Here is a 12,609-nt window from a genome sequence, read left to right on the forward strand (position 1 = left end):
TTGCTGGAGAATGGCACTGCAAAATTAGGAGAGCTTCAGGTGTCAAAGGATGGCTGTTCCTTGGTTTGCATATTGTTTGAAAAGTGTGGATTTGCCTTTAAATGAGAACTAGATCAAATTTCTCCCGCATTTGGCTTCTTATACTATAAAGGATGGATCGCCAACATGGTTATTGTAGGCACATCAGAATCCACAGACATCTTCCCTGATGCCCACAGGATCCCCCCCCCCCCGGGAAAAATAAGCTTGAAAGAAGCCTTCTACAGTAGTCAATAAGATAGATTGCAGTGTGTGCTTGGTTGTGGTTTGTGTGCAGTTCCTGCAAGTTTCTCCAGTTTTGCAAACAGGCTGGTCCTTGTTATTTATTATTATTATTCATTATGTTTATATACGGCCCTTCAGCAAAAGATCTCAGGACGGTTGACAAGATAATAATACAAGATAAAAGTACAAATAAATAGTTAAAACAGAAACAACGAAACAATAGCTTCCCTCCCACAAACACATTTAAAAGGCTGTAGAATATTAATCAGCCAAAAGCTGATATTATGGAGTCTATAGTCTTCTAAATTTTGCTTCAGAGTCTTCTAAACACAGAGCTTCGTGTTAAATTCCCAGCATGATGCCTTAAAAATCAGCTCTGATGGTTAAATATAAAGTGCTTTCTCTAACATATTCCTCTCTTTTGCAGACAGTTGCTTTCTACAGATCATATCTGTACGATCTGCATTTGTTTATTTATTTGGTGACTTATAAAAGTTGTGTCCTGCCTTCTCACCAAATGGTGTTAAGGCGGCTGACAGTAAGATTCAGAGTGAAATGTAACGTAGCAATCAAAATGTAAAAAAACCCCCAAATGACGCTCTTGAGACTAGAAAACGTATTCTCTTTCTCCATTAACAGAGCAAAGGAAGGGAGGACTAAGAGTTTAAAATTCTTTAAGATCTTCAAAACCTAAAACTCATTAGAGCTTGGATGCAAAAGAAGAATGAGTGCATGAGAAGCAGTACTAACTGATATTGTTCGTGGCAATTGCCAAGATTTTCCTCTCCCTTCCCTTTTGGCACCAGGCTTCTGCAAGGCTGCTGTTTACTTGAATGTGATTAACCTTGTGTTCATAGATCTCTCAAACTAAATGAATAATTATTTGGCTGGCTGGGAATGTCAATGTCCTGTTATGGTGTCTCTCGCTAAGGGACTGCTACTTGCTTTGGTGAGTGCAGAAGAAACCCAGTCCTTGTTTGGAAATTCTGATGTCAAGGCAATAGATGCAACCCTGATCAAGTTACAATCTGGGGGAAGCTTTGCCAACAATTTCTTTTGAGGCAGAAGTCCCTCCTTTTGTATTGGTGTGTTTGTATATGAGAGACAGACAAATAGTGAGCAAAGAGCAAAGAAAGAGCAGGGCCGGCGCTACCATTAGGAAGAGTAGAGTGGCTGCCTCAAGTGGCAGATACTGGGATGGTGGGCAGAGGTAGAAGCAGACCCCTGTCCTTCCTCCTGAGTTCCCGAGCCATTCATCTCTGCTGGAGGCAGGGATGTAAGAAGGCATTGTTCTGCCCTGTATTTGTCCTGTGCAGCTCTGTTTCCATTCCACTGCAGTTCACCTTCAGCCAAAAGCTACATTATTCGTCTCACTGTCTGCTGTGGCAAAATTATGCAACTTACATAATCAATTACTTCATTATATTGTCTTTACATTGTTCCAACCCATTTATTGCAATGCAAAGGAAATGCAATGCAATGGTGGGGAAACTGTAAGCAACTTAATGTGTTGTTTGAAGACTGAAAGCAACAACAACAACGACTACTGATTATATTCACAGGATTGATTTCTGTTCTGGGTATGGGATGAATAAGCAAACACTGGCAATTTGTGCTCTCATTTCCATTTTGTCAGAATTCTCCCGTAGTTGAAGAACACCCTTAGTTCACGGACAGAACTAGGTGTGGCATGGAATCTACATTAGCCTCTTGCCCTCAGGTGTGGTTCAAGACACTGTCTCATCCACCAGTGCTCAGGTAAGAGTCAAGTTCTAGTCCAGTTAGTTGGAATGGGGGGCAGTGCCATCACGTCCTTCATGTCAGGCATAAAATGTCTTGGGCAATGTAAAGAGACATGATGGATCTTAACAGTGCAAACACTGAAATCTAGAAGACACCCTGTTAGAGGATCATTCTACAGGTCTGAACCAATGAAGCTAAGGCTTGCTTTAATTAATTAATTTATTTATATTTTGCCTTTTCCTCCCAAAGGAGCCCAGGGCAGCAAACACATTGGTGATTTAAAAATATACCTTTGGAAATAACATTAAGACATCCAAAACACCACACTCCTGCTGCTAATAATTTCGTGGCTACCAGGAATAGTACCTCTTAACCTTCAAATGCCTGGCAAACAGGAATGTTCCTCTTTCCTCTTAAAAGTTCCTCCTGAAAGTTAGTACCGAGGGAGAAATACCTCACCAGGGAGGGCATTTCACAAGTGGAGAAGCGCCACCAAGAAGGCCCTGTCATGGGACAACACAAACCAGACATCCGCCTAGGGCCTAGGCCTTACGAACAGGGCCTTCAATGGTGTTTACTGCCAGGAAAGTGTGTATGAGACTGCAGCCTGTGTGTGTGTGTCTGTTTTTTTGCTGCACTGACACAATAGAGGGTTTTGGGGACTAGGCCCCTCAGGGGATCAGCCAGGTTTTGGCTCCCAATGCCCTGCCCTCAAACAACCCCTTGGGTACTTTGATCCTGCCAGCAGGAGGATATTGTCCTCCTTTAAGTCCAATCAAGTCTATAGCACATAATTTGCTATCTAGAGAGGATCCCTTCCATGCCTGGTGTATCAATATTATTTGGCCGCTTCTGTCCCATTATTTGCTTCTTATGCAACAACAAATACTGTAAAAACCTAGAATAAACACTGTCTGCCCTCTGACCACTTTTCCAAGAAACAGTTCAAGTATTTTCCAAAAAAGCAGCAGCAATGTAGGAAGTTTTCCAATTTGGCATTGCTAGCATGCTAGGCATGCCAAAGGTTTTGTCCTACTTGCTGGGGTCAGAAATGCACACTGTACAGTGTGGGCACGTTACCGTCCCTCCCTCATGGCTTATGTAAGTGATGTTTGTCGCGGATGAAATACTGTAACCATAAGGCTCAGAGCACCTCGCATAACTTCATTGCGATCTTCTTCTTGTCAAAAACAATTGCTTTTGACTGATTATAAATGCAACATTCCAGAACACTTGCTTATTACCATCCATCATTTATATAACCCTTTTATACGGGTTCTGCAGCCTTTTTGCTGCTTGTTCTCTCTACTAGCAGGTAAGAAAGGTACAGAGGATGACTTGAAGTTTACAGCATGCTATTCCTTGAAGGAGAACTACCTGAAAATGATTCACAGATGGTATTTAACTCCGAGTAGGCTTGCTAAGATGCATAAGTCTGAATCAGATAAGTGCTGGAGATGCAAAGAGGCGGAGGGACTTGTGATGGGCTTGTAAAAGGGTAAAAGAGAACTGGGAACTGATCCATAATGAATTGAAAGAAAAATGTTCAAAAGTACTTTCCACCCAAAACCAGAGTCCTTTCCGTTGGGGATAATTCATACTGAAATTCCCAGGTGTCAAAAAAAGGTTATTTATGTATACTGCTACTGCGGGTGGCACTGTGGGTTAAACCACAGAGCCTAGGGCTTGCCGATCAGAAGGTCGGCAGTTCGAATCCCCGCGATGGTCCCTGCTCCTGCCAACCTAGCAATTTGAAAGCACATCAAAGTGCAAGTAGATAAATAGGTACCGCTCCAGCAGGAAGGTAAACGGTGTTTCCATGCGCTGCTCTGGTTCTCCAGAAGTGGCTTAGTCATGCTGGCCACATGGCCCGGAAGCTGTACGCCGGCTCCCTTGGCCAGTAAAGCAAGATGAGCGCTGCAACCTCAGAGTCGGTCATGACTGGACCTAATGGTAAGGGGTCCCTTTACCTTTACTACTGCGGCCCATGTTTTGTTAACCCAAAAATGGAAAGCAAGCAAGGTCCTAACTAAAGAAGAATGGCAACTGGAGTTGACAGAATATGCACAACTTGCAGACTTAAACACATAGAAGAAGAGAAGAAGAAGAACATATGTTTAAAGAAGATTGGAAAACGTTTATTGAATATATGGAAAATAATTGTGCACAGCTGGAAATGCTGGCAGCGTTAAGATAAACTCAGCAGTGTAAACAGGTTTTGATGGATGCAGTAATGGAATACTGAATGGTATAGTTTTTGTAAAATATGCAGGGATTTATGATATGTAAAATGAACCGTGGAAAGAGAAGGAGGGAAGTCACTGATATCTTAAGGATGTAAAATGAGTATTTTAAATTGTAAAACAGAAAATTTTATAAAAATTATATATATGTATAAGAAATTTAGAGGAGATTTTAGGGCAGTGCAAGCAGTTCGGCTGCAGTGGGTGCCACGCTGCAGGGGGCGCCACAACAACCCTGTAGAACAGCGCAAGAGAGGCAGGGAGGGACGGATTATAGTGTCGCACAGAGTGCCGCTGAATTTTGATAGCCCTCAAAATCTGCCACTGGCAAGTATCATTTATCTGTGGGTGGGGAACTAAATCCAGCCCCCTTCTTTCTAAGTAGAGAATAGGTGCTGTCACCAACCATCCATCTGGGGCTATGTAGACATGGCGCCAATATCCAGGGTCCACTTGTACAACACCAGCATATATGCCGAGTGCTGCATTCAGCTATGGATAGGTGCAATAAGAAACACGTTTTCGTTTGCATATGCCAAAACTGGATTGGGGTTAATGGTAAGAGTAATATCTAATCACTGTGGCAAGTAGGATATGCAATTCAAAATATTATACAACTATATATATATATATATATATAATCATTTTATTGTTTTTTTAAAAAATCACATTGGTGTGTGTCAGAGCTGCCCAAGGTCCCAGCTCACAGAGGACCAACGCCAGTTCTTGTTATATACAAAAGTCTTTATTAAGGTTCAGTTTCGATCCCAAAGCCACGGCGCGCAGCTCTACGTCTCAACCCTAGACCGCTGAAGCTCCGTCTGAATCTCCTCCCCCCAGACACCAGTTCAAGACCCTAGCCTTGCTCCACCTCCTCCTTTGCTCCTTTCTCCTCTGGGTCCTTCTGCCCGCTGGGGTGTTGCCCTTTCTGGACTCTTCTGATGCTGATGCTGACGAGTCCCCGGATTCTTCCGCCTGCCTCCGGCGTGCTTTAGGACCTGGCTCCCAGTCTGCGCTCCCGGCTGTCCCGCGCGCCTGTGCATTTGAACTTGGCGCGCGCGCCCAGCCGGTAACCTTCCTCCTGACCGTTACACTGCTCCTTTCACTGCTTCCTCCTTTGGGGGGGGGCTAACTGGATCTGACTTCCCCTCTATTCCCTCACTCAGCGACAGGGGTGTGGTCAGCCCTAACTCATCTTCTCTTTCCCCTGGAGTGGAAACCGGTCCTGACACCTGGGACTCTTCCCCCCCGCTACGCTCTGGTGGGGAACCTGGTCCCGATCTCCAGCTGCTGCTTTGGGAGTCACCACTGGTTCCTTGCTTCTGGTGCCTCCCTCCCGGGAACCCCCTTGCTCTGGCTATGGGTGCCCCCTTCTGTGAATCTTCCGACTCACCGGACAGACTCATGGAATCTCTTGCCCCACTGTCTTCCTCACCTACGCTGCCCTCGGATTGTTCCCCTTCGCTCTCCGCTTCCTCTTTCCCCTGTGCCTCTGCTCCTGAACCCCTGACAGTGTGCAATAGAACTCTATAATGTTCACAGTATTAAAATGTCACTAGTAGGATATATTGGTTTCTTATGTATAAGAAATTAGCATTTAAGAGAATTATTTATCAAAATTAGCATTTAGGCCAATTTCTTTATCTTGCAGAGTCAAATTTGATTGGGGTACCTGGCTGGTGTGCTTCTTTAAGAGGTTCCTATTCAAAGCCGAGGCTGATTCAAAGACGTGACACAGGTTGTTGCTGGCATCCGTCTGTCTCGAGAGACAATGGAGTCTGCCTCTGGGTGTAAAGTCAAACCACTGCATTAGCAGCACCAAAGTGGCCTCCCCTGGGCAGTGTGTACGGAGGTCCTGAGCTGTCCAGATGACAAGACCTCCCTCTTGGCCTGTGATCAAAAGGAAAGCAAAGCAATGCATTTGGCACCACCCTGGCTGCAGGAGTTGTTAGATGGATGAGACAAAAACTCCACTCCAGACTTGGTTAGGGTTTACTCCTTAGCCTCTTCTTCTCCCAAAGATATCGCCCAAAGCAGTGGAGGTTTAGGACCAGAGTTTTCCTTCTCCTAGATGGAATACCTTCCTAGGTTGATGAGCCCCATCTGCCCCTCACTTCCCTCTACAGCACGTGCAGAAACCGCCTTCTTGACCATTGGACCCACTATCGGTCTTGTCTGCTCAATTCACCAGTGCCTGTCTTTGCCTGCAGGGGAAGTCCCATGTCCCAGGAGATCATCAGGAATAGGAATGTCAGAAAGTGCTCAGATCAAATCAACGACTTATTAAGCACTTCTTGAGACTTACACACTGTTAAGTTGTGGGTGAACATATCAAACAACACAGCGATTCTTCAAACAGCTCTTGTTTATTCACAGGCCAGAACAGAACTGAACTGAAGGGTTCAGCCAGCCTGCTTATATAGAGCTCCACTACAACACAACAGTAACAACTTTCTGTAACTATCCAATCACTGAGCGTCACTTTCAATTCCTTATTTGCATATGTGGACCTGAGTGAAAACTATCTACAGTATCCCCCTGCTGGCCCAGGGTGAGAACTTCAGTACATAACACCCACACTGTTGTAGGAATGTCAGTCTAAACCTTAGTTCAAAGCTTGACATGACTAGGTTGTGCAAAAACCAATTTTTAATGAAAGATAAAACTAATCTGTAAATATTATTTGCAGGTATTGCACACATGTCCTGCTTGTGAGCTTCAGCAGGAATCTGGTGCGAAGAAGAGTCCTGGACTAGAGATGGAGATGTTGGAGTACAGAATTCTTCCTCCCCTCTTGTTTGCTAATGTCTAACTGAGCATATATTGGGCATTTTGCTTGCTGTGTTTTCAAAATAATTCACAACCACATAGAATAGTGTCTCTTCTCCGGAACTACAAATGATTTTAAACACATGCCAGTTATGTGAAGAGGAGCAGATTCAAGAACGGCAATGGCCTCACCAAACATCATGCAGCTACGGATTGTGCTGCACAGAACTGCAATCCTAAAAGCCTTCCCAGAGGGCTACTAAATGGCAAAACAGGCCACCAATGAGATGGAAGATTTTTTTAAAAATCCATATGATTACATCATCAGAGCATAGTTTCATTGGCTGATGCTGTTTCTGAAGGCAGGGTGCTGTTACCTAGCAACGTCTGAGAGGCTGTGACGAAACCCTGTTTTAACACTTTCTGTTGTTTTGTAACAGTGACCTAGTTTTGCTTTATAGGTCGTTTAAAAATGCAATAATTCCAATTGAAATGGGATTTTTAATTTTTGCACACAGAACATCACATTGCAGCTCAGTTCCAGAGAGTTCTCTGTAGGTTTGGGCACTAACATCAATAGCCTGAGAAAAATACCATACCCTCCAACATGAAAATAGGGATGTCCCATTCCATAAAAATAATAATTTTATTATTTATACCCTGCCCATCTGACTGGGTTGACCCAGCCACTCTGGGAGGCTTCCAACATATATAAAAGCATAATAAACATTAAAAATACTTCCCTCTACAGGACTGCCTTCAAATATATTCTAGAGCTTGTATACTTACTTATCTCCTTGGCTCGCATTCCCACGTTCAATATTGTTTGTGCCTGCAAAAGTTTTGGGGCAGACATACTGCTTCATTTCCAGTTGGTCTCATAGCTTCCTGCTGAAACCCAGTAACTTTTCATACCAGAAATGTCCTGGGGTGAGGTAATTTTTTTTTGTGTGTGTGTGTGACGTTTTTGTGCTATACCACAATCATGCTGCTCCAGACAGCAACAATACAATAACATTGATGAAGCACTGCAGAACAACTAATAAAGGGAGGAATGATGTGTAGACTGTCTAGTATAAATCTACCCCTGGGGTATTGCTCAGTCAGTAGAGTGTGATCCTCTTAATTTCAGGTCGTGGGTTTGAGCCCCACGCTGGGCAAAATATTCCTGTTGGTTGTGAGGAAATCACTGACTTTCCATTCATTTTTTTAAAGCCCCACTGAAAGTATGGCCGCCAACCAGAATTTTTTATTTCAGGGGGTGGCAATCTATCTGGTAAAGTTCCCTATTCTCCTCCTGCGAGACGCGGGAATCGTCTCCCGCTCACAATCCCTCCCCTCTGGAAGGAGGAGAGACTTTCTCCTCACAGAACTACAGTTTACGGGGAATAAAATATGAGTGTTCAGCCAGTGATTTTTTATGGCGTTAATTACTATACAGCTTGCCTTGAAGGAAAAGAAATATGCTTGAGAAATGTATTCCTTCATGAAAGGACTATAAGTTGACACAATTTCTTAATCAGTCCCTAATATTAAAGTTGTAAACTTTATGTCTGTTTTCCGTCAGCTGTTCTGTATCATCTCAGCAAAGCAAAACTTTGAAATGCTAACACATTTGTTTACTTTAAGCCCAGAACTGCTCCAGTGAAGTGAAAAACAGACAGGAAATGTATGCTCTGAGGAATATATGCTTTGAATATTTGGCTTAAAATAGCTGCTATTGATTCAATCTGTGCACAGATTAGTATGAAGCATTTAAAATGGCTGCAGTTTGATGAGGATGTTCGCTAAAGCAGTGGTTCTTAAACTTTTTTTCTCTGGGCTACACTTTCAGAATAAAAAATTGCTCAAGCCACACCAAATTTTTAATTGATATGAAATGCATTGCAAAACAAAAATAAACAACTCCACTACCCTAGGAAAATCCAGCTTTGATTTATTAAGCATTGGATCAGAATTGGCTGATAGACTAATTGTACCACTATCAACAATTAAGAAACAAAAGAATACTGTATGGCAATAAAAGGCAAACATATAAGAATAGTTGGGGATGGAGGTGGGCTGTGTGGTTTCTGTGTGAATTACGGTATATATCAGCCATGCTGTGATCCCCTCACCAAATTTCTGAAAACACATATGCAGAAAATGCTGCATACAAAACGATCTGTGGGACGGAAAGCAAAGTTTCAGCATTTAAACATCAGGCCAATTCTCAACACACTTGTGGGTAAGAGCCTAATTGAAATGAATGGGGCTTGCTTTGGCAGGCTGTTGGGCGATCGCAGCTACAATCTTCCTCCGGCAACACTTTAATAAATGCTTCAAAATCTCATTTATTCCAAGAGATAAAACTTCACAGGCATTATATTACATGTTCAGCCAACCAGACTGCCAGATCTGATTGCACGTAAGCCAGCTATTATGGAAACTCAGCAATAATTTGGCCAGAATCCCTCTAAACAGGTAGATAATCTTTCCAACTGGAACAGAGAAATAAAATGTGTTTTTGCTTGAACAAACCCTTTAGACAGCAATTTTTGGCTCAAAATACTGGTGCTAAAAGTAAAATACAGAACCATTTTGCCTAAAGAAGAGCTGCACTGTGCTCAAAAGCTGACAAAAGTTTGCTGCTGGTGTTTGATCTAGATCCTACGCCTTGCTGGAACTGCTGTGTAGGCAGACCATTGTGCTTCAACAGACGAGGACATGTTCAAACATAATAACAAGGATGATTTTACCTGGGGATAACTAACTGTCTCGAAGACTTTGGTTAGTACTTATACTTTGGTAAGTATAAGTAAGTACAGGCCTTTTTTTCAGCCAGAACTCACCAGAACACAATTGTGGCACCTCTCAGGTGGGCACCATTGCCATTGTAAGAGAACAAGGGTGGCATTCATGGTGCTTTCTGACACCTCTTTTTCTAGAAAAATAGCTCTGACTAAGTATACTTAGTAAGTAAACGTAAAGGGTCAGGTGGCGCTGTGGTCTAAACCACTGAGCCTCTTGGGCTTGCCAATCAGAAGGTTGGCAGTTCAAATCTGCACAACAGGGTGAGTTCCCATTGCTCTGTCCCAGTTCCTGCCAACCTAGCAGTTTGAAAGCACACCAGTGCAAGTAGATAAATAGGTACTGCTGTTGCAGGAAGGCAAATGGCATTTCCATGCACTCTGGTTTCTGTCACGGTGTACCGTTGCGCCAGTAGCGGTTTAGTCATGCTGGCCACATGACCCAGAAAAGCTGTCTGTGGCCAAATGCCGGCTCCCTCGGCCTGAAGGCAAGATGAGCGCCGCAACCCCGTAGTCACCTTTGACTGGGCTTAACCATCCAGGGGCCCTTTACTTTTATCTTTACTTAGTAAATATAAATACCTCAAATAAACAGACTTCTACTGAGATCCTTAAAACTTGGTCTGCATTATTGCAGAGCCAGATGAGGTGTCCAATATGACATCTTGCCTGATCAGTAACTTGAGCAAATCATCAGAAATACAAAATATTTCAGATTATGGTCATAATCATTACTTGCATAAAATAGCAAAATAGAGCAAATTTGTATGGTGTCTGGTACAAGTGGATGCATCAGGAAAAAGAGTCACAGAAGTAGAATTCCTATTGCTTTAAATTTAATGGAACAGAGCTGGTCCAAAATATTTTGCTACCTGAGGAAAACTAGTAAATTTAAAGAGAAAGGCAACACTATATACCTGCTCAGTCCAGGGGTGTTAACTTTAATGGGCAATTTCAAGGTCCCTGCTCTCCCTACTAATAGTTCTTCTAGGGCAGGGTTTCCATACCCTCCAAAATTTCTCCGATTAAAATAGGGAGGTTCTATTCCATAATAATATTATTAATGATAATTTTTTTATTTAGGTTGTCCAAACCACTCTGGGCAGCTTGCAATGTATATAAAAGCATAATAAAACATTAAACATTTACAAACTTCCCTATACAGGGTTGCCTTCAGATGGCTTGGCGGTTGGATAACTCCATACCCTCCAACATTTCTGTGATGAAAAAGAAAAGCAGGGCATTCTGGGATTAAATCAGAAACTGGGACAGCTTCTGCAAATCTGGAACTGTCTTTGGAAAAAAGGGACACATGGAGAGTCTGGGATTCCCAAACTTGGGTCTCCAGCTGTTTGTGGACTACAGTTCCCATCTTCCCTGACCACTGGTCCTGCTAGCCAGGGATGATGGGATTTGTAGTCCAAAAACAGCTGGAGACCCGAGTTTGAGAAACCATGTTCTAGAGTTTGACTGAACAGCCCGTCCAGTAGAGAACTGCCTTCTGTACAGTAGGAAACACAGTCACCCTATAAAAGTTGCAGACCTTTCCCTGTTTTTGGTAATGAACTCAAATCAGTCTAAAGTTAAAATAGGTTGCTCAGTGAGTCAGCTGCATGGGAAGAACTGGGTGGGTCACTCCTGCATAGGAAAACAATAGACCCTTCAGTCACAGGAAGTTTACAAATGCTTAGAGCTACCCTTGTACTCGGAATAAATAATGTTTCAGCACTGGTGCGTTTCTCAAACTTAATTGGAGGTTTTCTTTGTTGCTATGGCATAGATTCCACCACTCCCCATCACTGTGTACAACATATTCTATACGCTTCTGCCACCTCGTGGCATTCACTTAGATTTACACCACCTACTGCAACTCATCTGCTTACTCAGTATTTTGATGTGTTCAGTCTTCAGTTGCATTCTTCCCAATGTTATCTAGAGTTGACTGTGCAAAACCCTGGGGTTAAATGACAACAAATCTGCTCTCAGGAGGAATGTTTCTGGTATACTTGGTGCAATATATATGTGTCTATATCTACTGGGTTGATGTTGTTTTTTTTGTACTTTTTCTGTTGCTACTATAATTGCTTTTGTTTCTGATGTTTCTGATCTGTTTTATATTTGTTTTGTGATTCTCTGTTGTACGTTCTTGAAAATTTAGATTAATAACATTATGTGGTAGTGTGTGTGTGTGTGTGAGTGTGTGTAATTTCTTCAATTGTAGCAAGGCAGCTTTTGTTTCCAAGTTCTGTTTCCAAGTGGCTGCCGGGACCACATAACACCGGTTCTGAGAGATCTGCATTGGATCCCAGTACGTTTCTGAGCACAGTTCAAAGTGTTGGTGCTGACCTTTAAAGCCCTAAAGGGCCTTGGTCCTGTATAGCTGAAGGAGCGTCTCCACCCCCATCGTTCAGCCCAGACACTGAGATCCAGTGCCAAGGGCCTTCTGGCGGTTCCCTCATTGCGAGAAGTGAGGTTACAGGGAACCAGACAGAGGGCCTTCTCGGTGGTGGCGCCCACCCTGTGGAACACCCTCCCATTAGATGTGAAGGAAATAAGCAGTTATCCTATCTTTAAAAGACATCTGAAGGCAGCCCTGTTCAGGGAAGTTTTTAATATTTAACGCTGTATTGTTTTTAACATTTGATTGGGAGCCACCCAGAGTGGTTGGGAAAACTCAGTCAGATGGGCGGGGTATAAATAATAAATTGTTGTTGTTGTTGTTAATTTGTTTCATGTACAATCAATTCAGCCGCCATGTAGGTAACTGGAAATAGCAGAGTATGTACAGATATGGCAGTTCT

Source organism: Podarcis melisellensis (genome assembly GCF_964234715.1).
Source record: "Podarcis melisellensis genome assembly, chromosome: 11".
In the NCBI taxonomy this organism is placed as follows: Eukaryota; Metazoa; Chordata; class Lepidosauria; order Squamata; family Lacertidae; genus Podarcis; species Podarcis melisellensis.